Source organism: Pseudophryne corroboree, chromosome 10 (assembly GCF_028390025.1).
Source record: "Pseudophryne corroboree isolate aPseCor3 chromosome 10, aPseCor3.hap2, whole genome shotgun sequence".
NCBI classification, from domain to species: Eukaryota; Metazoa; Chordata; class Amphibia; order Anura; family Myobatrachidae; genus Pseudophryne; species Pseudophryne corroboree.
This window is the reverse complement of record NC_086453.1, coordinates 174,830,473-174,858,230: the sequence shown is the minus strand read 5'-3', so window position 1 is coordinate 174,858,230 and position 27,758 is coordinate 174,830,473. Positions and strand designations below refer to the sequence as shown.

General features: G+C 45.7%; 1 protein-coding gene and 1 pseudogene across 5 annotated transcripts in view; both read right to left on the bottom strand.

The window, feature by feature from the left end:
* CCDC30 (coiled-coil domain containing 30) overlaps nt 1–27,758 on the bottom strand; it is a 687,183-nt gene that overhangs the window by 636,740 nt on the left and 22,685 nt on the right. The gene's annotated exons all lie outside the window — the stretch shown is intronic.
* Nucleotides 354–462, bottom strand: LOC134967184 (5S ribosomal RNA; annotated as a pseudogene).

Genomic DNA, 27,758 nt, shown 5'->3' with positions numbered 1-27,758 from the left:
AAAGGAGTGTGTTAATAACAATTTTAAAAAAGTGTTCTGGTCTGTTTAATCACAAATGTGAATGGAATGGTTGTAGACATTGGTTCGTCTTACCCCCATTTCCCCTGACCAGTACAGAATATCTGTATTGATGGAACCAAAGAGTGGTCATAAGAATTATTAGATAAGTACGTCCCACTCGGGCTACTTAAGGGATGGATGGTCTCCTGCATTGGACAGGACCTGTCTTCATAACGTAAACCACAAAGAATTACACAAATTGGTAGTGAGTCTCAAATGAAGAGACGGAAATAAGAGTTAGTGGTGATACTGCTGTTGGCGTTGCAACTCACATGGGGAGGGAAATAATCCCTGCTCTACAACACCGGGTATTCGCAGGAAGTCTCCTATCCCGGTACTAACCCGGCCCAACGCTGTTTGGCTTCCAAGATCGGACATTGGCAGCGTGGTATGATAGTAGAGAATTTACATGCCAGTGCACCAATGAGAGTGCACCTAATAGGAAATGGAAGAAAAAGAAAGAGAGAAGAATGAAAGAAACTGAAAACAGAATACACAAAGAAAGAGATGAATTAGTACAGTACAAATAGGTGGGTCTGCTTTCTACGTTAGACACAGCTCATCAAATCCCACATCTGTGGTATTGTGCTCCGCGAATCGTAGATGAGAGCCCACGAAAAAAATATAGTATGAACAAGGGGCATGAAAATATATGATTAAATTATCAGTGAAATCCTCATGATATTTTGAACATAAATATGAAAAGTCACATCAGTAATCATCAAACCCCTAGCATAAGTGTAGTAATTCAAAAAACACGTGCTGAGGATCACAGTAAATGAGATAATTTTGTGACAATATACTGGCCTCTGCTGGTAAAAACTCAGCATACCAATATAAATTAGTTACCAGATATTTGTTTTAGAGAAATCTTCATGATATTTTGAACATAGACTTGAAGAATCACATCAATAATCATCATACATCTTGGGATAAATGAGATAATTCCAAAACACGTTCTGAGAATCACTGTCAATTAAATAATTTTGTGACAATATACTGGCCTCTGCTGGTAAAAGCTCAGCATACCAATATAAATTGATTACCAAATATTAGTTTTGGAAAATCAGGAAAGAAGAAAAGGGATAGTTACCCAATATTAGTTTTAGAAAATAAGGGAAGAAGAAAAGGGATAAGGGGAAGATTTAGGTTATGGGTGGTAGCACTATACAAATGAACTGTAAGTGTGCTACATAGGTCTGATCACATATGGTAGACAAAAAGCAAATCAATAAATGTACAATATAGATTTTAACTTAAAGGTGGTAGCACTCTACAAATGAACTGTAAGTGTGCTACATAGGTCTGATCACATACGGTAGAAAGTAAATCAATAAATGTACATCCAGTGTTGCTGTCTGTGCACAGTGTCCACAGAACCGCAGTGAGCTTGCGGTCACCAGCGCTATGACAGGGATCTGTATGTGTACTATACAGATCTGATACAATAGTCTAGTAAAGCATGTTAATAAATGCACATAAGGTGTTGCTGTCTGTGCACGTTGTACACAGAACAGCAATGGGCTTACGGTCACCAAGATTGGAATAGGAAATAGTGAGGCAGGTCAGGGCATCGTCAGGTGCCCGTGCAGGAGCTGAAGATTCACTCCGTGTGTGGTCTCCCCCGTGGAAAACGCGTTTCGCCCTGGACGGGCTTGTTCCCTTCCGGGTTAGAGGGGTGTGTGAGGAGTATGATTTAGAGGCAGCTAATAAGTAAGTGCTGTCCAATGGTCAGGCGATTCATGGTCGATGGGCCGGGGATAACAGCTGACGCTGAGAAGCTGCGGTCAGCTGTTGGGTAACGAGACATGACGTATGATAAGGGGCGGAGTCTCAGGACGCATTATTACTAAAGTCCGTGTGGATACGTTGGGTAGAGGGTGGTGACGGAGCATGGCGTAGAATGGGAGGCGGAGTCTCGGGATGTGAAGCCGCTGGCTGTTCGTGCATACCTTGATAGGAGAAGTGGTCATACGGCACTAAGCAGGCGCGAAGTCACGTGCGCCATCTTTGTAAATGGCAAATATATAGTATCACGGTAGACAGACTCCGGGCGCCATCTTAGGTTATGGAAAATATATGGTGTAGGAAATGCATAACGGGGGGAAGGCTAAAGTTAACAAATATATGAAATTAGGAGGACAGAATTGAGGGAACGTAATATAGTCAATAGCCATTGAAAAGAAAAGGGTAGAGATTAGGATAAGATTAATATGGGTGAATGAATTGATGGAATGAGTGACTGATAAGTGATTAAGAATGATTGAAAAATAAGTTGATGATTATGGATGTAGGGGAAAAAATAATAAATAAATATGAGGAAAACATGGGAAGAATGTGAGGATGGTGCTAGTGAATTAAAAATCAATCTACTGAGATTTTATGTGGTCAAAAAATTACATGGCAGGGTGTGGTTAAGGGCGAAAGATAAGGTGGAGAGAAAATAATTAAGTGATCTGAATGGAAATGTGATTATTGTTAATTTATGTTTTTAACACACTCCTTTTCTCTTATATGGATCAGCTATATGGGTACTTATATTATAAATGTCAACATTAAAAGTTATGTTTTAAGTATTTTCCTTAATATGGTATAGGAATTTTCCTTTCTTTTTAAGAGTGCGCCCACACAAGAGCCTTCTTTCTTCTCCCCTTTTTTTCTAGCGTATATACATTAGGATGACCAGCATCCGTTCCAATACCTCATAATATTTCCCTTCAATCTCCCCGGGAGCCCCTAGCACACGATTTGGACAGGGCACCAAAAACTCTAGTTATGGCTCTGGATGAGACATTTGAACCACGGGGCCACGCATCGCATTGTAATCATACTCAAAACACGTGCACACAATGAATCATACGACACGTCTAAATACAAATATTTTCATACATTTCACACCATAACTTTGGATCAGTTAAATGTAACAGATTTCTCAATTAAGCATTCCCTATTTCTCTTACGTCCTAGAGGATGCTGGGGACTCCGTAAGGACCATGGGGTATAGACGGGCTCCGCAGGAGATAGGGCACCTAAAAAGAACTTTTACTATGGGTGTGCACTGGCTCCTCCCTCTATGCCCCTCCTCCAGACCTCAGTTAGATCTTGTGCCCAGAGGAGAATGGGTGCACTGCAGAGAGCTCTCCAGAGTTTTCTGTTGAAAAACAATTTTGTTAGGTTTTTTTATTTTCAGGTGCATCGTGGGACTGAGGGGAGAGAAGCAGGGCTGGCTTAACGGTTGGGCTCTGTTTCTAAGGCTACTGGACACCATTAGCTCCAGAGGGAGTCGGAACACAGGTCTCACCTGGGGTTCGTCCCGGAGCCGCGCCGCCGTCCTCCTCACAGATGCCGAAGATAGAAGCCGGGTGAGTATGAGAAGGCAGAAGCCATTGCTCCCATTCACACACACAGAGCAGCACTGAAGGGTGCAGGGGGGGGGGCGCCCTGGGCAGCAATATACCTCACATTTGAGTACTGACAAGGTAGATTAGGCTGCTGGGCAGTAATTCTACGATCCCCAGCCATTTTCTATAAAAAAACCCACAGGGACCGAAGCCCGCCGTCGGGTGGGCGGAGCTTGATCCCCAGCACTAACCAGCGCCATTTTCTCCACAGAAGCTGCATGAGGAAAACGCTGGCTCCCTGGTCTCTCCCCTGCTGAACATTCAGGCTGGAAAAAAAGAGGAGGGGGGCATTTTGAGCGCAGTGAGTGGGAATCTAGTCATTTTATATATAAAAGCGCTATCTGGTCATATTTTTCCAGTGTTATTAAGCGCTGGGTGTGTGCTGGCATACTCTCTCTCTGTCTCTCCTAAGGGCCTGATTGGGGTTTTGTCCCCTTATAGGTTAATCCCTGTGTGTGTGGGGTGTCGGTACTTGGTGTCGACATGTCTGAAGCGGAAGGCTTTTCCAAGGAGGAGGTGGAGCAAATGAGTGGTGTGTCCCCGTCGGTTGTGCCGACTCAGGAATGGATGGACATGTGGCATATGTTGAATGCAAGTGTGGCATCCTTACATAAGAGGCTTGATAAGGCTGAATTAGGGGGGACATCAGGGGGTCAATCCTCGGATTGGACCGACTCACAGGGCCCGTCGGGGTCTCAAAAGCATCCCTTAACACAAGACACTACTACCGACACAGACTCTGATTCCAGTGTCGACTATGACGAAGTGAAATTGCACCCTAGGGTGACAAAAAGCATTCAGTGTATGATTGTGGCAATAAGGGATGTGTTGCATATTGCGGATGAACCCTCGGTCCCCGACACAAGGGTGCACATGTTTAAGGGAAAGAAACAGATTATAAATTTTCCCACATCTCATGAACTAAATGATTTCTTTGAAAAAGCTTGGGAGACTCCAGAAAAGAGACCGCAGATACCCAAAGAATTTATATGGCATACCCCTTCCCTAAACAGGACAGGGAGCGTTGGGAGTCACCTCCCACTGTGAACAAGGCCCTGACGTGCTTGTCCAAGAAAGTGGCGCTACCGTCTCCTGACACAGCTGCCCTTAGGGACCCTGCAGATCGCAGGCAAGAGACTACCTTAAAGTGTATTTATTCTCATACTGGAGCAGTCCTTAGACCGACAATTGGGTCGGCATAGGTGTGTAGCGCGATTTCAGCTTGGACAGATGAGCTGACAGCTGATTTTGATAAGATGGATAAGGATACTATATTCTTAACTCTAGCCCATATTAAAGACGCAGTCTTATTTATGAGGGATGCTCAAAGGGACATTGGTTTGCTGGCTTCTAGGGCCAATGCCATGTCTATCTTTGCGAGAAGATCCTTATGGACTCGCCAATGGACAGGTGATGCAGATTCCAAAAAACATATGGAAGTTCTACCCTATAAAAGGGAGATGTATTGTTTGGGGATGGGCTGACTGACCTGGTTTCCACAGCTACAGAAGGTAAATCAAATTTTTTACCATTTATTCCCCAACAGCAAAAGAAAGTACCACCCTATCAGATGCAGTCCTTTCGGTCGCACAAGCCCAGAAGAGGTCGGGGATCCTCCTTCCTCGCCAGAGGTAAGGGCAGAGGCAAAAGAGCACCTGCTTCGGCAGGTGCCCAGGAACAAAAGTGCTCCCCGGCTACTCCAAAGCCCACAGCATGACGCTGGGGCTCCCCTGAGGGAGTCCGCACCGGTGGGGGCACGTCTTCGACTTTTCAGGCAGGCCTGGGTCAGCTCAGGCCTGAATCCTTGGGTGTTGGAAATAGTTTCCCAGGGTTACCAACTGGAATTCGAGGAGGTGCCCCCGCGCCGATTTTTCAAATCGGCCCTACCAGCTTCCACATCGGAACGGGATGTAGTCTTAGCTGCAATTCAAACGCTGTACTAACAAATGAATAACAAGTGGCGCTTGACAATCAGAAAAGTAAAAAACATTTATTTATATAAAATGTATCTGGATTACAACAACCTCCCGGGAGTAAGAAACAATATTAAAAATGTCACAATGATATGGATATGCACTGCATTATAGCTTCATAATCAATTTATAGAACATGAATTATAAGTAATCTTATTCGCATGTGACTATTTCTTAACACCTGGAAGGTTTTAGACCATGCTGGGTTCACTATGTGCACACAATAATAAGAATTTACTTACCGATAATTCTATTTCTCGGAGTCCGTAGTGGATGCTGGGGTTCCTGAAAGGACCATGGGGAATAGCGGCTCCGCAGGAGACAGGGCACAAAAAAGTAAAGCTTTTACCAGATCAGGTGGTGTGCACTGGCTCCTCCCCCTATGACCCTCCTCCAGACTCCAGTTAGGTACTGTGCCCGGACGAGCGTACACAATAAGGGAGGCAATTTGAATCCCGGGTAAGACTCATACCAGCCACACCAATCACACCGTACAACTTGTGATCTAAACCCAGTTAACAGTATGATAACAGAAAGAGCCTCTTAAAGATGGCTCCTTAACAATATAACCCGAATTTGTTAACAATAACTATGTACAGTATTGCAGATAATCCGCACTTGGGATGGGCGCCCAGCATCCACTACGGACTCCGAGAAATAGAATTATCGGTAAGTAAATTCTTATTTTCTCTATCGTCCTAAGTGGATGCTGGGGTTCCTGAAAGGACCATGGGGATTATACCAAAGCTCCCAAACGGGCGGGAGAGTGCGGATGACTCTGCAGCACCGAATGAGAGAATTCCAAGTCCTCTTTTGCCAGGGTATCAAATTTGTAGAATTTTACAAACGTGTTTTCCCCCGACCACGTAGCTGCTCGGCAGAATTGTAATGCCGAGACCCCTCGGGCAGCCGCCCAAGATGAGCCCACCTTCCTTGTGGAATGGGCCTTAACAGATTTAGGCTGTGGCAGGCCTGCCACAGAATGAGCAAGTTGAATTGTGTTACAAATCCAACGAGCAATCGTCTGCTTAGAAGCAGGGGCACCCAACTTGTTGGGTGCATATAGTATCAACAGCGAGTCAGATTTTCTGACTTCAGCCGTCCTTGAAATGTATATTTTTAAGGCTCTGACAACGTCCAACAACTTGGAGTCCTCCAAGTCGCCAGTGGCCGCAGGCACCACAATAGGTTGGTTCAGGTGAAACGCTGATACCACCTTAGGGAGAAAATGCGGACGAGTCCTCAGTTCTGCCCTATCCGAATGGAAGATTAGATAAGGGCTTTTATAAGATAAAGCCGCCAATTCAGATACTCTCCTGGCGGAAGCCAGGGCCAGTAACATAGTCACTTTCCATGTGAGATATTTAAAATCCACCTTTTTCAATGGTTCAAACCAATGGGATTTGAGGAAATCTAAAACTACATTTAGATCCCACGGTGCCACCGGAGGCACCACAGGAGGCTGTATATGCAGTACTCCTTTAACAAAAGTCTGTACCTCAGGAACTGAGGCCAATTCTTTTTGGAAGAATATTGACAGGGCCGAAATTTGAACCTTAATAGATCTCAATTTGAGACCCATAGACAATCCTGATTGTAGGAAATGTAGGAAACGACCCAGTTGAAATTCCTCCGTCGGAACACTCCGATCCTCGCACCACGCGACATATTTTCGCCAAATGCGGTGATAATGTTTCGCGGTGACTTCCTTCCTTGCCTTAATCAAGGTAGGAATGACTTCTTCTGGAATGCCTTTCCCTTTTAGGATCTGGCGTTCAACCGCCATGCCGTCAAACGCAGCCGCGGTAAGTCTTGAAAGAGACAGGGACCCTGTTGTAGCAGGTCCCTTCTCAGAAGTAGAGGGCACGGGTCGTCCGTGACCAACTCTTGAAGTTCCGGGTACCAAGTCCTTCTTGGCCAATCCGGAGCCACTAGTATTGTTCTTACTCCTCCTCACCGTATAATCTTCAATACCTTTGGTATGAGAGGCAGAGGAGGAAACACATATACTGATTTGTACACCCAAGGTGTTACCAGTGCGTCCACAGCTATTGCCTGTGGATCTCTTGACCTGGCGCAATACTTGTCCAGTTTCTTGTTGAGGCGAGACGCCATCATGTCTACCATTGGTCTTTCCCAACAGTTTATTAGCATGTGGAAGACTTCTGGATGAAGACCCCCCTCTCCCGGGTGAATATCGTGTCTGCTGAGGAAGTCTGCTTCCCAGTTGTCCACGCCCGGGAAGAACACTGCTGACAGTGCTATTACGTGATTCTCCGCCCAGCGAAGAATCTTGGCAGCTTCTGCCATTGCACTCCTGCTTCTTGTGCCGCCCTGTCTGTTTACATGGGCGACCGCCGTGATGTTGTCCGACTGAATCAACACCGGTTTTCCTTGCAGGAGTGGTTCTGCCTGGCTTAGAGCATTTTAGATTGCTCTTAGTACCAGAATGTTTATGTGAAGAGACTTTTCCAGGTTCGTCCATACCCCCTGGAAGTTTCTTCCTTGTGTGACTGCTCCCCAACCTCTCAGGCTGGCGTCCGTGGTCACCAGGATCAAATCCTGTATGCCGAATCTGCGGCCCTCCAATAGATGAGCCTTTTGCAACCACCACAGAAGATATACCCTTGTCCTTGGCGACAGGGTTATTCGCAGGTGCATCTGAGGATGCGACCCTGACCATTTGTCCAACAGATCCCTTTGGAAAATTCTTGCATGGAATCTGCCGAATGGAATTGCTTCGTAAAAAGCCACCATTTTTCCCAGGACTCTTGTGCATTGATGTACAGACACCTTTCCTGGTTTTAGGAGGTTCCTGACAGGTCGGATAACTCCTTGGCTTTTTCCTCGGGAAGAAAAACCTTTTTCTGAACCGTGTCCAGAATCATCCCTAGGAACAGCAGACGTATCGTCGGAAAACAGCTGCGATTCTTGGAATATTTAGAATCCAGTCGTGCCGTCGAAGAACTACTTTAGATAGTGCTCTTCCGACCTCCAACTGTTCTCTGGAACTTGCCCTTTTTAGGTCGTGCAAGTAAGGGATAATTTAGATGCCTTTTTTCTTTGAAGAAACATCTTTTCGGCCATTACCTTGGTAAAAAGGCCCGGGGTGCCGTGGATAATTCAAACGGCATCGTCTGAAACTGATATTGACAGTTCTGTACCACGAACCAGAGGTACCCTTGATGAGAAGGACAAAATTTGGACATGGAGGTAATCCTTGATGTCCAGGGACACCATATAGTCCCCTTTTTTCCGGTTCGCTATCACTGCTCTGAGTGACTTTATCTCGATTTGAACCTTTTATGTAAGTGTTCAAAACATTTTAGATTTAGACTATGTGTCACCAAGCCGTCTGGCTTCAGTACCACAATATAGTGTGGAAAAATAATACCCTTTTCCTTGTCGTAGGAGGGGTACTTTGATTATCACCTGCTGGATATACAGCTTGTGAATTGTTTCCAATGCTGCCTCCCTGTCGGAGGGAGCCGTTGGTAAAGCAGACTTCAGGAACCTGCGAGGAGAAGATGTCTCGACTCTCCAATCTTTACCCCTGGGATAATACTCGTACGATCTAGGGGTCAACTTGCGAGTGATCCCACTGCGCCCTGAGACTCTTGAGACTACCCCCCCACCTTGAGTCCGCTTGCACGGCCCCAGCGTCATGCTGAGGACTTGGCAGACGCGGTGGAGGGCTTCTTTTCCTGGGAAAGGGCTGCCTGCTGCAGTCTACTTCCCTTACCTCTATGTCTGGGCAGATATGACTGGCCTTTTGCCTGCATGCCCTCATGGGAAAGGAAAGATTGAGGCTGAAAAGACGGTGTCTTTTTTAGCTGAGATGTAACTTGGGGTAAAAAAGGTTGGATTTCCCAGCTGTTGCTGTGGTCCCCAGGTCCGATGGACCGACCCCCAAATAACTCCTTCCCTTTATACAGCAATACTTCCATCTGCCGTATGGGATCTGTATCACCTGACCACTGTCGTGTCCCTGACATCTTCTGGGAGATATGGACAACGCACTTATCTTGATGCCAGAGAGCAAATATCCCTCTGTGCATCTCACATACATATATATAGAATGCATCCTATTAAATGCTCTACATGAATAAAATATTTTCAGTCAGGGAATCCGACCAAGCCAACCCAGCACTGCATCTCCAGGCTGATGGCGATCGCTGGTCGCAGTATAACCACCGTATGTGTGTATATACTTTTTAGGATATTTTTCCAGCTTCCTATCAGCTGGCTCCTTGAGGGCGGCCGTATCTGGAGACGGTAACGCCACTTGATAAGCGTGTGAGCGCCTTATCACCCTAAGGGGTGTTTCCCAACGTACCCTAATTTCTGGCGGGAAAGGGTATAACGCCAATATTTGCTATCGGGGTAACCCTACGCATCATCACACACTTCATTTTATTTTATCTGATTCAGGAAAAACTACAGGTAGTTTTTTCACTCCCACATAATACCCTTTCTTGTGGTACTTGTAGTATCAGAAACACGTAACACCTCCTTCATTGCCCTTAACGTGTGGCCCTAATGAGAAATACGTTTGTTTATTCACCGTCGACACTGTATTCAGTGTCCGTGTCTGTGTCGACCGACTGAGGTAAATGGGCGTTTTTAAAACCCCTGACGGTGTTTCTGAGACGCCTGGACCGGTCCTAATAGATTGTCGGCCGTCTCATGTCGTCAACCGACCTTGCAGCGTGTTGACATTCTCACGTAATTCTCTAAATAAGCCATCCATTCCGGTGTCGACTCCCTAGAGAGTGACATCACCATTACAGGCAATTTCTCCGCCTCCTCACCAACATCGTCCTCATACATGTCGACACACACGTACCGACACACAGCACACACACCGGGAATGCTCTGACAGAGGACAGGACCCACTAGCCCTTTGGGGAGACAGAGGGAGAGTCTGCCAGCACACACCAAAAACGCTATAATTATATAGGGACAACCTTATATAAGTGTTTCTCCCTTATAGCATCTTTTATATATATACAATATCGCCAAAATCAGTGCCCCCCCTCTCTGTTTTAACCCTGTTTCTGTAGTGCAGTGCAGGGGAGAGCCTGGGAGCCTTCTCTCCAGCTTTTCTGTGAGAGAAAATGGCGCTGTGTGCTGAGGAGATAGGCCCCGCCCCTTTTTCGGCGGGCTCGTCTCCCGCTATTTTTGAAGTTAGGCAGGGGTTAAATATCTCCATATAGCCTCTGTGGGCTATATGTGAGGTATTTTTTGCCTCTAATAAGGTTTTTATTTGCCTCTCAGAGCGCCCCCCCCAGCGCTCTGCACCCTCAGTGACTGTTGTGTGAAGTGTGCTGAGAGGAAAATGGCGCACAGCTGCAGTGCTGTGCGCTACCTTTATGAAGACTCAGGAGTCTTCAGCCGCCGATTTTGGACCTCTTCTCTCTTCAGCGTCTGCAAGGGGGCCGGCGGCGCGGCTCCGGTGACCATCCAGGCTGTACCTGTGATCGTCCCTCTGGAGCTAGTGTCCAGTAGCCAAGCAGCAAATCCACTCTGCACGCAGGTGAGTTCACTACTTCTCCCCTAAGTCCCTCGTTGCAGTGATCCTGTTGCCAGCAGGACTCACTGTAAAGTAAAAAACCTAAGCTAAACTTTCTCTAAGCAGCTCTTTAGGAGAGCCACCTAGATTGCACCCTTCTCGTTCGGGCACAAAATCTAACTGGAGTCTGGAGGAGGGTCATAGGGGGAGGAGCCAGTGCACACCACCTGATCTGGTAAAAGCTTTACTTTTTTGTGCCCTGTCTCCTGCGGAGCCGCTATTCCCCATGGTCCTTTCAGGAACCCCAGCATCCACTTAGGACGATAGAGAAAAATATAAAATGTATAAAGCTGTAAAATGCTTAATCTGAACAAGAGTCACTCACGGCTGTATGTTTTGAAGGGATTGTATGTATCACAAATCCATAGCAATAAGCAGCTGGTGCAAGAGAGAATAATTAATTTAAAAAATACAACCTCCGCTGGGCAGGAGCCTATTCATTCCTTGCTCCCTGGTGTCGTCCCGCCGTCCCAACAGAGACACACACCAGAGCCTCAGCGGATGCAACTGATGCCGCGCCGTGCAGAGAGTCCCGACAGGCCGTCCCCGCTGATCCACACCACCTCCGGTACCTCCGCACTTTCAAGATGGAGGCTGTATGCTGGTATTCCGGAGTGTCTATGTTGATTTATCTGGGTGTATTCGGCCAACAAGCGGCCTGTCTTTAGTGAAGCAGACACCCGGTGTGAACTCTATGCACCGGTCTGCGCCGGGCTGAGGGGAACGGCACCTGTAGCTTCTACCTCCCCGATTTGAGGTGGACGGCTGGGGCTGTAGGAATGTAAGCTGCAATGCAGGTATTCCTAATTGCGGTGGTTGAAAACCGGGCTCCTGTGCACGGTTTGGAAGTATTACGGCAACTGGCAGTGTTGATCCTTGAGAAACAAAAGCCTGTATCCTTAACGCGTTTCAACGCCAACAGGGCGTCTTTTTCGAAAGGCAGGTATACCTTGGAATAGGGGTGGTCAGTTCTTATACCTGTTCCACAGGTGATGCTGATTTTCAACAATTAGATACAGCCATTTCTCTATCATCAATTTAGGTGTAGTATTTTAAGCTCCTATTGTTTTGGAGCAAACATGCACATTTGTAAAAAACATCACTATAGTGATACCATAATAGTACCAAAATATAGTAAACAGTGACATAACATTTATCACATATATATGAAAAAGGAACCCAAATAAAATATGAGACTGGGAATACTTGTCCTTATTTTGAAAAATATATTGTAACAATCTATAACTGTCATGCTGATTTGCATATCCATCCGTGTGTATATTTAAGTCAGTAAACTTTCTCAAATTATCATAATAATAATTTACATGACTATAGTAAGGAAAAAAATTTCTTTCTTTTATGTAATCCATACTTTCACTCACACTTAAAATCTGTGCTAGCAGCACAAGTATTAGTACCATAAAATGAACAAACACCCCAATAGCCCTCCTATAAAAATGTATTGGGCGACAGGGAAACAGAGGAGAGGGAAACGAACAAAAGAAAAAATAGAAATAGAACAAAAAATATATACATAAGTTTTATCCTAAAAATAGCTTAATTATCTGCAAGATAGTTCCATAGGGGCCAAATAATCATATATACAGGTTGAGTATCCCTTATCCAAAATGCTTGGGACCAGAGGTATTTTGGATATGGGATTTTTCCGTATTTTGGAATAATTGCATACCATAATGAGATATCATGGTGATGGGACCTAAATATAAGCACAGAATGCATTTATGTTACATATACACCGTATACACACAGCCTGAAAGTAATTTTAGACAATATTTTTTATAACTTTGTGCATTAAACAAAGTGTGTGTACATTCACACAATTCATTTATGTTTCATATACACCTTATACACACAGCCTAAAGGTCATTTAATGCAATATTTTTAACAACTTTGTGTATTAAACAAAGTTTGTGTACACTGAGCCATCAAAAAACAATGATTTCACTATCTCAGTCTCACTCAAAAAAGTCAGTATTTCGGAATATTCCGTATTTTGGAATATTTGGATATGGGATACTCAACCTGTAGTATGTAATGTATTATATACAATACACACCATATATAAAGAATATGGTGGAAAAGGAGAAGAAAGTGAGAGATACTACATGTAGCTAGTGGTTTTAGAAAATCCCAGTATCTTAAACATCAAACGGAGGGAAAAAAACCTTTTACGGTGGAACTCTGGGACCAGATCTATATGTACTCCTGTACAAGTATTTAAATTAAGAAATATATAAATTAATTTTAAAAAGATTTTAAACGAATTTTAAACTTTCAGTTTTAAACTTTTAAATAAACTCCAGGTCGATGGTTTCATTAAGACCCTGAGGATTACAATGTCTGTAATTTAAGAATCCATGCTGCCTCCTGTCTACATAAAGTTCTAAAGCGGTCACCGCCTCTGCTGGTTGCTGGAATATGTTCCAGCCCAACCAGCAGGAGCCCTGTTGGATCACCTCCATGAAACTCAGAAAAATGTCGAGGTACACTATGGTTAATGATGTTGTTGAGAATATTCCTTCTGTGTTCCATAAATCTGAGTTTCAGGGAACGTATAGTTCGACCAACATAGTATAATTGACAGGGACATATCAATAAATAAATGACATATTGGGTACTACAATTAATAAATGTATTAATTATGTACTCTTTTTTAGAGACACTTGACACCACACTTTTGGTTTTATTTGAAGCAAACAAACACGTTGTACACCTCTTATGATTACATCGGAAAAAGCCTGTGACCTCCGGTCCAATGAGAGTTCTTTGTGTATTTTTTAAAGATCGATCTGCCTGTCCTTTAAAAAAACTTGGAGCTAAAATATTTCGCAAATTTTTAGCTTTCTTGAAAACAATCACAGGTGTTTCATCTAAATGTTCCCTAAGAACAGAATCAGTGAATAATAATCTATAATTTTTTATTAATTATGCCCTTGATCTTATTGGCTGCTACATTAAATTTTGATTTAAATACTAAACTGTATTTGTCTTTGTTCTTCTTTATTGTTTCATTTTTACTTTTATTTTTATTTTTGTTTTTATTTGTGTTTATGTTTTTATTTTTAACCTCCAAGGTTCCACCGCTTGAATGACCCGATTCCTGTGTATTAGCATGGTTCTCATCATTAATAGCAAGCATATCTTTTCTCACAAGAAATACCATGAACAGGTTAAGGAACTGGTGGATACATTTAAGGGTTGTGATTACCCACAAATAGTATTAGATGAGGCCTTGGTTTATGCTTCTAAACTTGTGAGAAAAGATATGCTTGCTATTAATGATGAGAACCATGCTAATACACAGGAATCGGGTCATTCAAGCGGTGGAACCTTGGAGGTTAAAAATAAAAACATAAAAACATAAACACAAATAAAAACAAAAATAAAAATAAAAGTAAAAATGAAACAATAAAGAAGAACAAAGACAAATACAGTTTAGTATTTAAATCAAAATTTAATGTAGCAGCCAATAAGATCAAGGGCATAATTAATAAAAATTATAGATTATTATTCGCTGATTCTGTTCTTAGGGAACATTTAGATGAAACACCTGTGATTGTTTTCAAGAAAGCTAAAAATTTGCGAAATATTTTAGCTCCAAGTTTTTTTAAAGGACAGGCAGATCGATCTTTAAAAAATACACAAAGAACTCTCATTGGACCGGAGGTCACAGGCTTTTTCCGATGTAATCATAAGAGGTGTACAACGTGTTTGTTTGCTTCAAATAAAACCAAAAGTGTGGTGTCAAGTGTCTCTAAAAAAAGAGTACATAATTAATACATTTATTAATTGTAGTACCCAATATGTCATTTATTTATTGATATGTCCCTGTCAATTATACTATGTTGGTCGAACTATACGTTCCCTGAAACTCAGATTTATGGAACACAGAAGGAATATTCTCAACAACATCATGAACCATAGTGTACCTCGACATTTTTCTGAGTTTCATGGAGGTGATCCAACAGGGCTCCTGCTGGTTGGGCTGGAACATATTCCAGCAACCAGCAGAGGCGGTGACCGCTTTAGAACTTTATGTAGACAGGAGGCAGCATGGATTCTTAAATTACAGACATTGAATCCTCAGGGTCTTAATGAAACCATCGACCTGGAGTTTATTTAAAAGTTTAAAACTGAAAGTTTAAAATTCGTTTAAAATCTGTTTAAAATTAATTTATATATTTCTTAATTTAAATACTTGTACAGGAGTACATATAGATCTGGTCCCAGAGTTCCACCGTAAAAGGTTTTTTTCCCTCCGTTTGATGTTTAAGATACTGGGATTTTCTAAAACCACTAGCTACATGTAGTATCTCTCACTTTCTTCTCCTTTTCCACCATATTCTTTATATATGGTGTGTATTGTATATAATACATTACATACTATATATGATTATTTGGCCCCTATGGAACTATCTTGCAGATAATTAAGCTATTTTTAGGATAAAACTTATGTATATATTTTTTGTTCTATTTCTATTTTTTCTTTTGTTCGTTTCCCTCTCCTCTGTTTCCCTGTCGCCCAATACATTTTTATAGGAGGGCTATTGGGGTGTTTGTTCATTTTATGGTACTAATACTTGTGCTGCTAGCACAGATTTTAAGTGTGAGTGAAAGTATGGATTACATAAAAATAAGATTTTACTTACCGATAAATCTATTTCTCGTAGTCCGTAGTGGATGCTGGGACTCCGTCAGGACCATGGGGAATAGTGGCTCCGAAGGAGACAGGGCACAAAATTTAAAAGTTTGACCACTAGGTGGTGTGTACTGGCTCCTCCCCCTATGACCCTCCTCCAAGCCTCAGTTAGGATACTGTGCCCGGACGAGCGTACACAATAAGGAAGGATTTTGAATCCCGGGTAAGACTCATACCAGCCACACCAATCACACCGTACAACTTGTGATCTGAACCCAGATAACAGTATGACAAACGTAGGAGCCTCTGAACAGACGGCTCACAACAATAACAACCCGATTTTTTTGTAACAATAACTATGTACAAGTATTGCAGACAATCCGCACTTAGGATGGGCGCCCAGCATCCACTACGGACTACGAGAAATAGATTTATCGGTAAGTAAAATCTTATTTTCTCTGACGTCCTAGTGGATGCTGGGACTCCGTCAGGACCATGGGGATTATACCAAAGCTCCCAAACGGGCGGGAGAGTGCGGATGACTCTGCAGCACCGAATGAGAGAACTCCAGGTCCTACTTAGCCAGGGTATCAAATTTGTAGAATTTTACAAACGTGTTCTCCCCTGACCACGTAGCTGCTCGGCAGAGTTGTAATGCCGAGACCCCTCGGGCAGCCGCCCAAGATGAGCCCACCTTCCTTGTGGAATGGGCCTTGACAGATTTAGGCTGTGGCAGGCCTGCCACAGAATGTGCAAGTTGAATTGTGCTACAAATCCAACGAGCAATCGTCTGCTTAGAAGCAGGAGCACCCAGCTTGTTGGGTGCATACAGTATAAACAGCGAGTCAGATTTTCTGACTCCAGCCGTCCTTGAAATATATATTTTCAATGCTCTGACAACGTCCAGCAACTTGGAATCCTCCAAATCGCTAGTAGCCGCAGGCACCACAATAGGCTGGTTCAGGTGAAACGCTGAAACCACCTTAGGCAGAAAGTGAGGACGCGTCCGCAGTTCTGCCCTGTCCGAATGGAAAATCAGATATGGGCTTTTATACAATAAAGCCGCCAATTCTGACACTCTCCTGGCTGAAGCCAGGGCCAGTAGCATGGTTACTTTCCATGTAAGATATTTCAAATCCACCGATTTGAGTGGCTCAAACCAATGGGATTTGAGAAAATCCAAAACTACATTAAGATCCCACGGTGCCACTGGGGGCACAACCGGGGGCTGTATATGTAGTACTCCTTTTACAAAAGTCTGGACTTCAGGAACTGAAGCCAATTCTTTCTGGAAGAAAATCGACAGGGCCGAAATTTGAACCTTAATGGACCCTAATTTGAGGCCCATAGACAATCCTGTTTGCAGGAAATGTAGGAATCGACCCAGTTGAAATTCCTCCGTCGGGGCCTTCCTGGCCTCACACCACGCAACATATTTTCTCCAAATGCGGTGATAATGTTGTGCAGTCACCTCCTTCCTGGCTTTTACCAGGGTAGGGATGACCTCTTCCGGAATGCCTTTTTCCCTTAGGATTCGGCGTTCAACCGCCATGCCGTCAAACGCAGCCGCGGTAAGTCTTGGAATAGACACGGTCCCTGCTGAAGCAGGTCACGTCTTAGAGGTAGAGGCCACGGATCTTCCGTGAGCATCTCCTGAAGTTCCGGGTACCAAGTTCTTCTTGGCCAATCCGGAGCCACGAGTATCGTTCTTACTCCCCTTTGCCGTATAATTCTCAGTACTTTTGGTATGAGAGGCAGAGGAGGAAACACATACACTGACTGGTACACCCATGGTGTTACCAGAGCGTCTACAGCTATTGCCTGAGGGTCTCTTGACCTGGCGCAATACCTGTCCAGTTTTTTGTTGAGGCGGGACGCCATCATGTCCACCATTGGTCTTTCCCAATGGACCACAATCATGTGGAAGACTTCTGGATGAAGTCCCCACTCTCCCGGGTGCAGATCGTGTCTGCTGAGGAAGTCTGCTTCCCAGTTGTCCACTCCCGGGATGAACACAGCTGACAGTGCTAACACATGATTTTCTGCCCAGCGGAGAATCCTTGCAGCTTCTGCCATTGCCCTCCTGCTTCTTGTGCCGCCCTGTCTGTTTACGTGGGCGACTGCCGTGATGTTGTCCGACTGAATCAACACCGGCTGACCCTGAAGCAGAGGTTTTGCCAGGCTTAGAGCATTGTAGATTGCTCTTAGCTCCAGTATATTTATGTGAAGAGACGTCTCCAGGCTTGACCACACGCCCTGGAAGTTTCTTCCCTGTGTGACCGCTCCCCAGCCTCTCAGGCTGGCATCCGTGGTCACTAGGACCCAGTTCTGTATGCCGAATCTGCGGCCCTCTAACAGATGAGCACTCTGCAACCACCATAGCAGAGACACTCTTGTCCTTGTGGACAATTTTATCCGCTGATGCATCTGCAGATGCGATCCGGACCATTTGTCCAGCAGATCCCACTGAAAAGTTCGTGCATGGAATCTGCCGAATGGAATCGCTTCGTAAGAAGCTACCATTTTTCCCAGGACTCTTGTGCATTGATGCACAGATACTTTTCCTGGTTTTAGGAGGTTCCTGACTAGATCGGATAACTCCCTGGCTTTCTCCTCCGGAAGAAATACCTTTTTCTGAACAGTGTCCAGAATCATCCCTAGGAACAACAGACGTGTCGTCGGGATCAGTTGGGATTTTGGAAAATTCAGAATCCACCCGTGTTGTTGGAGCACTACTTGGGTTAGTGCTACTCCGACCTCCAGCTGTTCTCTGGATCTTGCCCTTATCAGGAGATCGTCCAAGTAAGGGATAATTAAGACGCCTTCTCTTTAGAATCGGTCTTACCGAGCCGTCCGGCTTCGGTACCACAAATAGCGTGGAGTAATACCCCTGTCCCTGTTGTAGGAGGGGTACCTTGACTATCACCTGCTGAGAATACAGCTTGTGAATGGCCTCCAATACCGTCGCCCTGTCGGAGGGAGACGTTGGCAAAGCAGACTTTAGGAAACGGCGAGGAGGGGACTTCTCGAATTCCAACCTGTAACCCTGAGATACTACCTGCAGGATCCAGGGGTCCACCTGCGAGTGAGCCCACTGTGCGCTGAAATGTTTGAGGCGACCCCCCACCGCCCCTGAGTCTGCTTGTAAGGTCCCAGCGTCATGCTGACGCCTTTGTAGAAGCCGGGGAGGGCTTCTGCTCCTGGGAAGGAGCTGCTTGTTGCAGTCTCTTACCCTTTCCTTTGCCTCGGGGCGAATAGGAATGTCCTTTTGCTCGTTTGTTCTTATAGGAACGAAAGGACTGCGGCTGAAAAGCCTGCGGCTTTTTCTGCTGGGAGGTGACCTGGGGTAAAAAGGTGGATTTTCCGGTCGTTGCCGTGGCCACCAGATCCGATAGACCGACCCCAAATAATTCCTCCCCCTTATACGGCAATACTTCCATATGTCGTTTGGAATCCGCATCACCTGACCACTGGCGCGTCCCTAAACTTCTTCTGGCAGATATGGACATCGCACTTACTCTTGATGCCAGAGAGCAAATATCTCTCTGTGCATCTCGCATATAAAGAAATGCATCCTTTAACTGCTCTATAGTCAGTAAAATACTGTCCCTATCCAGGGTATCAATATTTTCAGACAGTGACTCCAACCAAGCCACGCCAGCACTGCACATCCAGGCTGAGGCGATTGCTGGTCTCAGTATAACACCCGTATGTGTGTATATACTTTTTAATGTATTCTCCAGCCTCCTATCAGCTGGATCCTTGAGGGCGGCCGTATCAGGAGACGGTAACGCCACTTGCTTTGATAAGCGTGTGAGCGCCTTATCCACCCTAGGAGGTGTTTCCCAGCGCGCCCTAACCTCTGGCGGGAAAGGGTATAATGCCAATAACTTCTTTGAAATTAGCAGTTTTCTATCTGGGGTAACCCACGCTTCATCACACACTTCATTCAGTTCCTCTGATTCAGGAAAAACTATCGGTAGTTTTTTCACACCCCACATAATACCCCTTTTTGTGGTACTTGCAGTATCAGAGATATGCAAAGCCTCCTTCTTTGCCGTGATCATATAACGTGTGGCCCTACTGGAAAATACGTTTGTTTCTTCACCGTCGACACTGGATTCAGTGTCAGTGTCTGGGTCTGTGTCGACCGACTGAGGTAAAGGGCGTTTTACAGCCCCTGACGGTGTCTGAGACGCCTGGACAGGTACTAACTGGTTTGCCGGCTGTCTCATGTCGTCAACCGACTTTTGTAGCGTGCTGACACTATCCCGTAATTCCATAAACAAAGCCATCCATTCTGGTGTCGACTCCCTAGGGGGTGACATCACCATTACAGGCAATTGCTCCGCCTCCACGCCAACATCGTCCTCATACATGTCGACACAGACATACCGACACACAGCAGACACACAGGGAATGCTCTGATAGAAGACAGGACCCCACTAGCCCTTTGGGGAGACAGAGGGAGAGTTTGCCAGCACACACCCAAGCGCTATAAATATATATAGGGACAACCTTAATAAGTGTGTTCCCTTTATAGCAGCTCAAATATTATAAATATCGCCAATAAGTGCCCCCCCTCTCTGTTTTTACCCTGTTTCTGTAGTGCAGTGCAGGGGAGAGTCCTGGGAGCCTTCCTCGCAGCGGAGCTGGGCAGGAAAATGGCGCTGTGTGCTGAGGAGAATAGGCCCCGCCCCCTTTTCGGCGGGCTTCTTCTCCCGGTTTTTTTTTTTTGGAACCTGGCAGGGGTTAAATACATCCATATAGCCCCAGGGGCTATATGTGATATATTTTAGCCAGAATAGGTATATTACATTGCTGCCCAGGGCGCCCCCCCCAGCACCCTGCACCCTCAGTGACCGCTGGTGTGAAGTGTGCGGAGAGCAATGGCGCACAGCTGCAGTGCTGTGCGCTACCTCATGAAGACTGAGACGTCTTCTGCCGCCGGTTTCTGGACCTCTTCTCTATTCGGCATCTGCAAGGGGGTCGGCGGCGCGGCTCCGGTGACCCATCCAGGCTGTACCTGTGATCGTCCCTCTGGAGCTAGTGTCCAGTAGCCTAAGAAGCAAATCCATCCTGCACGCAGGTGAGTTCACTTCTTCTCCCCTAAGTCCCTCGTTGCAGTGAGCCTGTTGCCAGCAGGACTCACTGAAAATAAAAAACCTAACAAACTTTTTCTAAGCAGCTCTTTAGGAGAGCCACCTAGATTGCACCCTGCTCGGACGGGCACAAAAACCTAACTGAGGCTTGGAGGAGGGTCATAGGGGGAGGAGCCAGTACACACCACCTAGTGGTCAAACTTTTAAATTTTGTGCCCTGTCTCCTGCGGAGCCGCTATTCCCCATGGTCCTGACGGAGTCCCAGCATCCACTAGGACGTCAGAGAAAGAAAGACATTTTTTTCCTTACTATAGTCATGTAAAATTATTATTATGATAATTTGAGAAAGTTTACTGACTTAAATATACACACGGATGGATATGCAAATCAGCATGACAATTATAGATTGTTACAATATATTTTTCAAAATAAGGACAAGTATTCCCAGTCTCATATTTTATTTGGGTTCCTTTTTCATATATATGTGATAAATGTTATGTCACTGTTTACTATATTTTGGTACTATTATGGTATCACTATAGTGATGTTTTTTACAAATGTGCATGTTTGCTCCAAAACAATAGGAGCTTAAAATACTACACCTAAATTGATGATAGAGAAATGGCTGTATCTAATTGTTGAAAATCAGCATCACCTGTGGAACAGGTATAAGAACTGACCACCCCTATTCCCAGGTATACCTGCCTTTCGAAAAAGACGCCCTGTTGGCGTTGAAACGCGTTAAGGATACAGGCTTTTGTTTCTCAAGGCTCAACACTGCCAGTTGCCGTAATACTTCCAAACCGTGCACAGGAGCCCGGTTTTCAACCACCGCAATTAGGAATACCTGCACTGCAGCTTACATTCCTACAGCCCCAGCCGTCCACCTCAAATCGGGGAGGTAGAAGCTACAGGTGCCGTTCCCCTCAGCCCGGCGCAGACCGGTGCATAGAGTTCACACCGGGTGTCTGCTTCACTAAAGACAGGCCGCTTGTTGGCCGAATACACCCAGATAAATCAACATAGACACTCCGGAATACCAGCATACAGCCTCCATCTTGAAAGTGCGGAGGTACCGGAGGTGGTGTGGATCAGCGGGGACGGCCTGTCGGGACTCTCTGCACGGCGCGGCATCAGTTGCATCCGCTGAGGCTCTGGTGTGTGTCTCTGTTGGGACGGCGGGACGACACCAGGGAGCAAGGACTGAATAGGCTCCTGCCCAGCGGAGGTTGTATTTTTTAAATTAATTATTCTCTCTTGCACCAGCTGCTTATTGCTATGGATTTGTGATACATACAATCCCTTCAAAACATACAGCCGTGAGTGACTCTTGCTCAGATTAAGCATTTTACAGCTTTATACATTTTATATTTATTGTGTGCACATAGTGAACCCAGCATGGTCTAAAACCTTCCAGGTGTTATTAAGAAAAAGTCACATGCGAATAAGATTACTTATAATTCATGTTCTATAAAATTGATTATGAAGCTATAATGCAGTGCATATCCATATCATTGTGACATTTTTAATATTGTTTCTTACTCCCGGGAGGTTGTTGTAATCCAGATACATTTTATATAAATAAATGTTATTTTACTTTTCTGATTGTCAAGCGCCACTTGTTATTCATTTGTTAGTTTTGCTTTAAGGGACTGGCAATTCCCTTCTACAGGAGGCTGCTGACAATCTTAGTGCAGTGCTACTCACCTGAGCGCATAGATTTTTCTTAATTCAAACGCTGTGTCTACAGCAAGTAATAATCAGGGTTCCCCTGAACCAGCAGGGAAGAGGTTACTACTCAACCCTATTTGTGGTCCCGAAACCGGACGGTTCGGTCAGACCTATTTTGAATCTGAAATCCCTAAACCTGTACATAAAAAGATTCAAATTCAAAATGGAATCACTCAGAGCGATAATAGCCAATATGGAGGAGGGGGAATTTATGGTGTCTCTGGACATAAAGGATGCATACCTTCATGTCCCCATATATTCCCCCCCATCAGGAATACCTGAGATTCGCTGTACAGGATTGTCATTACCAATTTCAGACGTTGCCGTTTGGGCTTTCCACGGCCCCCGAGGATTTTCACCAAGATAATGGCGGAAATGATGGTGGTCCTGCGCAAGCATGGAGTCAAAATTATCCCATACTTGGACGATCTCCTAATAAAAGCGAGATCCAGAGAGAAATTGCTGAGCAGTGTGGCGCTCTCTCTGAGAGTGCTCCAGCAACACGGTTGGATTCTAAATCTACCGAAGTCACAGTTGATTCCGACAACTCGACTAACGTTCCTAGGTATGATACTGGATACGGAACAAATGAAGGTCTTTCTCCCACTGGAGAAAGCCCAGGACATCCAGAACATGGTCAGAGACCTGCTAAAAACGAAAAGGGTGTCAGTTCACCAATGCACTCGAGTTCTGGGTAAAATGGTGGCGGCCTACGAGGCCATTCCCTTCGGAAGGTTCCATGCACGGACTTTTCAATGGGACCTTCTGGACAAGTGGTCCGGGTCCCATCTGCACTTATATCGGAAAATAACTCTGTCCCCAGGGGCCAGGGTGTCTCTCCTGTGGTGGTTGCAAAGTACTCACCTGCTAGAGGGTCGCAGGTTCGGAATTCAGGATTGGATTCTGGTTACCACGGACGCGAGCCTCCGAGGATGGGGAGCAGTCACACAAGGAAGAAGTTTTCAGGGACTGTGGTCAGACCAGGAGTCCTGTCTACACATCAATGTGTTGGAACTCAGGGCCATTTACAACGGCCTTCGACAAGCGGAGAGTCTTCTTCGAAACCTACCGGTTCTGATTCAATCAGACAATGTCACAGCAGTGGCTCATGTGAACGGCCAAGGCGGGATAAGAAGCAGAGTCGCGATGGCGGAAGCCACCAGGATTCTTCGCTGGGCGGAAAATCACGTAAGCGCTCTGTCGGCTGTCTTCATTCCGGGAGTGGACAACTGGGACACAGACTTCCTCAGCAGACACGATCTCCATCCAGGAGAGTGGGGACTTCATCAAGAAGTCTTTGCAGACGTAACGCGTCTTTGGGGAACTCCTCAAATAGACATGATGGCGTCACGCCTCAACAAGAAGCTTCGGAGGTATTGTGCCAGGTGTCGGGACCCTCAGGCAGTACCAGTAGACGCTCTGGTAACACCGTGGGTGTTCAAATCAGTCTACGTGTTTCCTCCCCTTCCTCTCATCACAAAAGTGTTGAGGATCATAAGACGAATTAGAGTACAGACAATACTCGTTGTCCCAGACTGGCCTCGAAGGGCCTGGTACTCGGATCTACAAGAGATGCTCACAGGAGATCCCTGGCCTCTTCCTCTGAGGGAAGACCTGTTGCAACAGGGGCCCTGTGTATTTCAAGACTTACCGCGGTTACGTTTGACGGCGTGGCGAATCCTAGCGAAAAATAAGAATTTACTTACCGATAATTCTATTTCTCGTAGTCCGTAGTGGATGCTGGGGACTCCGTCAGGACCATGGGGAATAGCGGCTCCGCAGGAGACAGGGCACAAAAATAAAGCTTTAGGATTAGGTGGTGTGTACTGGCTCCTCCCCCCATGACCCTCCTCCAAGCCTCAGTTAGGATACTGTGCCCGGACGAGCGTACACAATAAGGAAGGATATTGAATCCCGGGTAAGACTCACACCAGCCACACCAATCACACCGTATAACTTGTGATCTGAACCCAGTTAACAGTATGACAAACGTAGGAGCCTCTGAACAGACGGCTCACAACAATAACAACCCGAATTTGTTTGTAACAATAACTATGTACAAGTATTGCAGACAATCCGCACTTGGGATGGGCGCCCAGCATCCACTACGGACTACGAGAAATAGAATTATCGGTAAGTAAATTCTTATTTTCTCTAACGTCCTAAGTGGATGCTGGGGACTCCGTCAGGACCATGGGGATTATACCAAAGCTCCCAAACGGGCGGGAGAGTGCGGATGACTCTGCAGCACCGAATGAGAGAACTCAAGGTCCTCCTCAGCCAGGGTATCAAATTTGTAGAATTTTGCAAACGTGTTTGCCCCTGACCAAGTAGCAGCTCGGCAGAGTTGTAATGCCGAGACCCCCCGGGCAGCCGCCCAGGATGAGCCCACTTTCCTTGTGGAATGGGCCTTGACAGATTTAGGTTGTGGCAAGCCTGCCACAGAATGTGCAAGTTGAATTGTGCTACAAATCCAACGAGCAATCGTCTGCTTAGAAGCAGGAGCACCCATCTTGTTGGGTGCATACAATATAAACAGTGAGTCAGACTTTCTGACTCCCGCCGTTCTTGAAATATATATTTTCAATGCCCGGACCACGTCCAACAACTTGGAATCCTCCAAATCGTTAGTAGCCGCAGGCACCACAATAGGCTGGTTCAGGTGAAACGCTGACACCACCTTAGGCAGAAAATGAGGACGCGTCCGCAGTTCTGCCCTGTCCGTATGGAAAATCAGATATGGGCTCTTATATGATAAAGCCGCCAATTCTGATACTCTCCTGGCTGAAGCCAGGGCCAGTAGCATGGTTACTTTCCATGTAAGATACTTCAACTCCACCGATTTGAGCGGCTCAAACCAATGGGATTTGAGAAAATCCAAGACTACATTAAGATCCCACGGTGCCACTGGGGGCACAACCGGGGGCTGTATATGTAGTACTCCTTTTACAAAAGTCTGGACTTCAGGAACTGAAGCCAATTCTTTCTGGAAGAAAATCGACAGGGCCGAAATTTGAACCTTAATGGACCCCAATTTGAGGCCCATAGACAATCCTGTTTGCAGGAAATGTAGGAATCGACCCAGTTGAAATTCCTCCGTGGGGGCCTTCCTGGCCTCACACCACGCAACATATTTTCTCCAAATGCGGTGATAATGTTGTGCAGTCACCTCCTTCCTGGCTTTTACCAGTGTAGGAATGACCTCTTCCGGAATGCCTTTTTCCCTTAGAATTCGGCGTTCAACCGCCATGCCGTCAAACGCAGCCGCGGTAAGTCTTGGAATAGACACGGTCCCTGCTGAAGCAGGTCCCGTCTTAGAGGTAGAGGCCACGGATCCTCCGTGAGCATCTCTTGAAGTTCCGGGTACCAAGTTCTTCTTGGCCAATCCGGAGCCACTAGTATCGTTCTTACTCCCTTTTGCCGTATAATTCTCAGTACTTTTGGTATGAGAGGCAGAGGAGGGAACACATACACTGACTGGAACACCCACGGTGTTACCAGAGCGTCCACAGCTATTGCCTGAGGGTCTCTTGACCTGGCGCAATACCTGTCCAGTTTTTTGTTGAGGCGGGACGCCATCATATCCACCATTGGTTTTTCCCAACGGTTCACAATCATGTGGAAGACTTCTGGATGAAGTCCCCACTCTCCCGGGTGTAGATCGTGTCTGCTGAGGAAGTCTGCTTCCCAGTTGTCCACTCCCGGAATGAATACTGCTGACAGTGCTATCACATGATCTTCCGCCCAGCGAGAAATCCTTGCAGCTTCTGCCATTGCTGTCCTGCTTCTTGTGCCGCCCTGTCTGTTTACGTGGGCGACTGCCGTGATGTTGTCCGACTGGATCAACACCGGCTGACCCTGAAGCAGGGGTTTTGCCAGACTTAGAGCATTGTAAATCGCTCTTAGCTCCAGTATATTTATGTGAAGAGACATCTCCAGGCTTGACCATACTCCCTGGAAGTTTCTTCCCTGTGTGACCGCTCCCCAGCCTCTCAGACTGGCATCCGTGGTCACCAGGACCCAGTCCTGTATGCCGAATCTGCGGCCCTCTAACAGATGAGCACTCTGCAACCACCACAGAAGAGACACCCTTGTCCGTGGCGATAAGGTTATCCGCTGATGCATCTGCAGATGTGATCCGGACCATTTGTCCAGCAGATCCCACTGAAAAGTTCGTGCGTGGAATCTGCCGAATGGAATCGCTTCGTAAGAAGCCACCATCTTTCCCAGGACTCTTGTGCATTGATGCACAGACACTTTCCCTGGTTTTAGGAGGTTCCTGACAAGTTCGGATAACTCCCTGGCTTTCTCCTCCGGAAGAAACACCTTTTTCTGAACCGTGTCCAGAATCATTCCCAGGAACAGCAGACGTGTCGTCGGGGTCAACTGAGATTTTGGAAAATTTAGAATCCACCCGTGTTGTTGCAGCACTAGTTGGGTTAGTGCTACTCCGTCCTCCAGCTGTTCTCTGGACCTTGCCCTTATCAGGAGATCGTCCAAGTAAGGGATAATTAATACGCCTCTTCTTCGCAGAAGAATCATCATTTCGGCCATTACCTTGGTAAAGACCCGAGGTGCCGTGGACAATCCAAACGGCAGCGTCTGAAACTGATAATGACAGTTTTGCATCACGAACCTGAGGTACCCTTGATGTGAAGGGCAAATTGGGACATGCAGGTAAGCATCCTTTATGTCCAGGGACACCATAAAGTCCCCTTCTTCCAGATTCGCTATCACTGCTCTGAGTGACTCCATCTTGAACTTGAATTTTTGTATGTACAGGTTCAAAGATTTCAGATTTAGAATAATAAGAATTTACTTACCGATAATTCTATTTCTCGGAGTCCGTAGTGGATGCTGGGGTTCCTGAAAGGACCATGGGGAATAGCGGCTCCGCAGGAGACAGGGCACAAAAAGTAAAGCTTTCCGATCAGGTGGTGTGCACTGGCTCCTCCCCCTATGACCCTCCTCCAAGCCTCAGTTAGGTACTGTGCCCGGACGAGCGTACACAATAAGGGAGGAATTTTGAATCCCGGGTAAGACTCATACCAGCCACACCAATCACACCGTACAACTTGTGATCAAACCCAGTTAACAGTATGATAACAGAGGAGCCTCTGAAAGATGGCTTCCTAAACAATAACCCGAATTAGTTAACAATAACTATGTACAATTATTGCAGATAATCCGCACTTGGGATGGGCGCCCAGCATCCACTACGGACTCCGAGAAATAGAATTATCGGTAAGTAAATTCTTA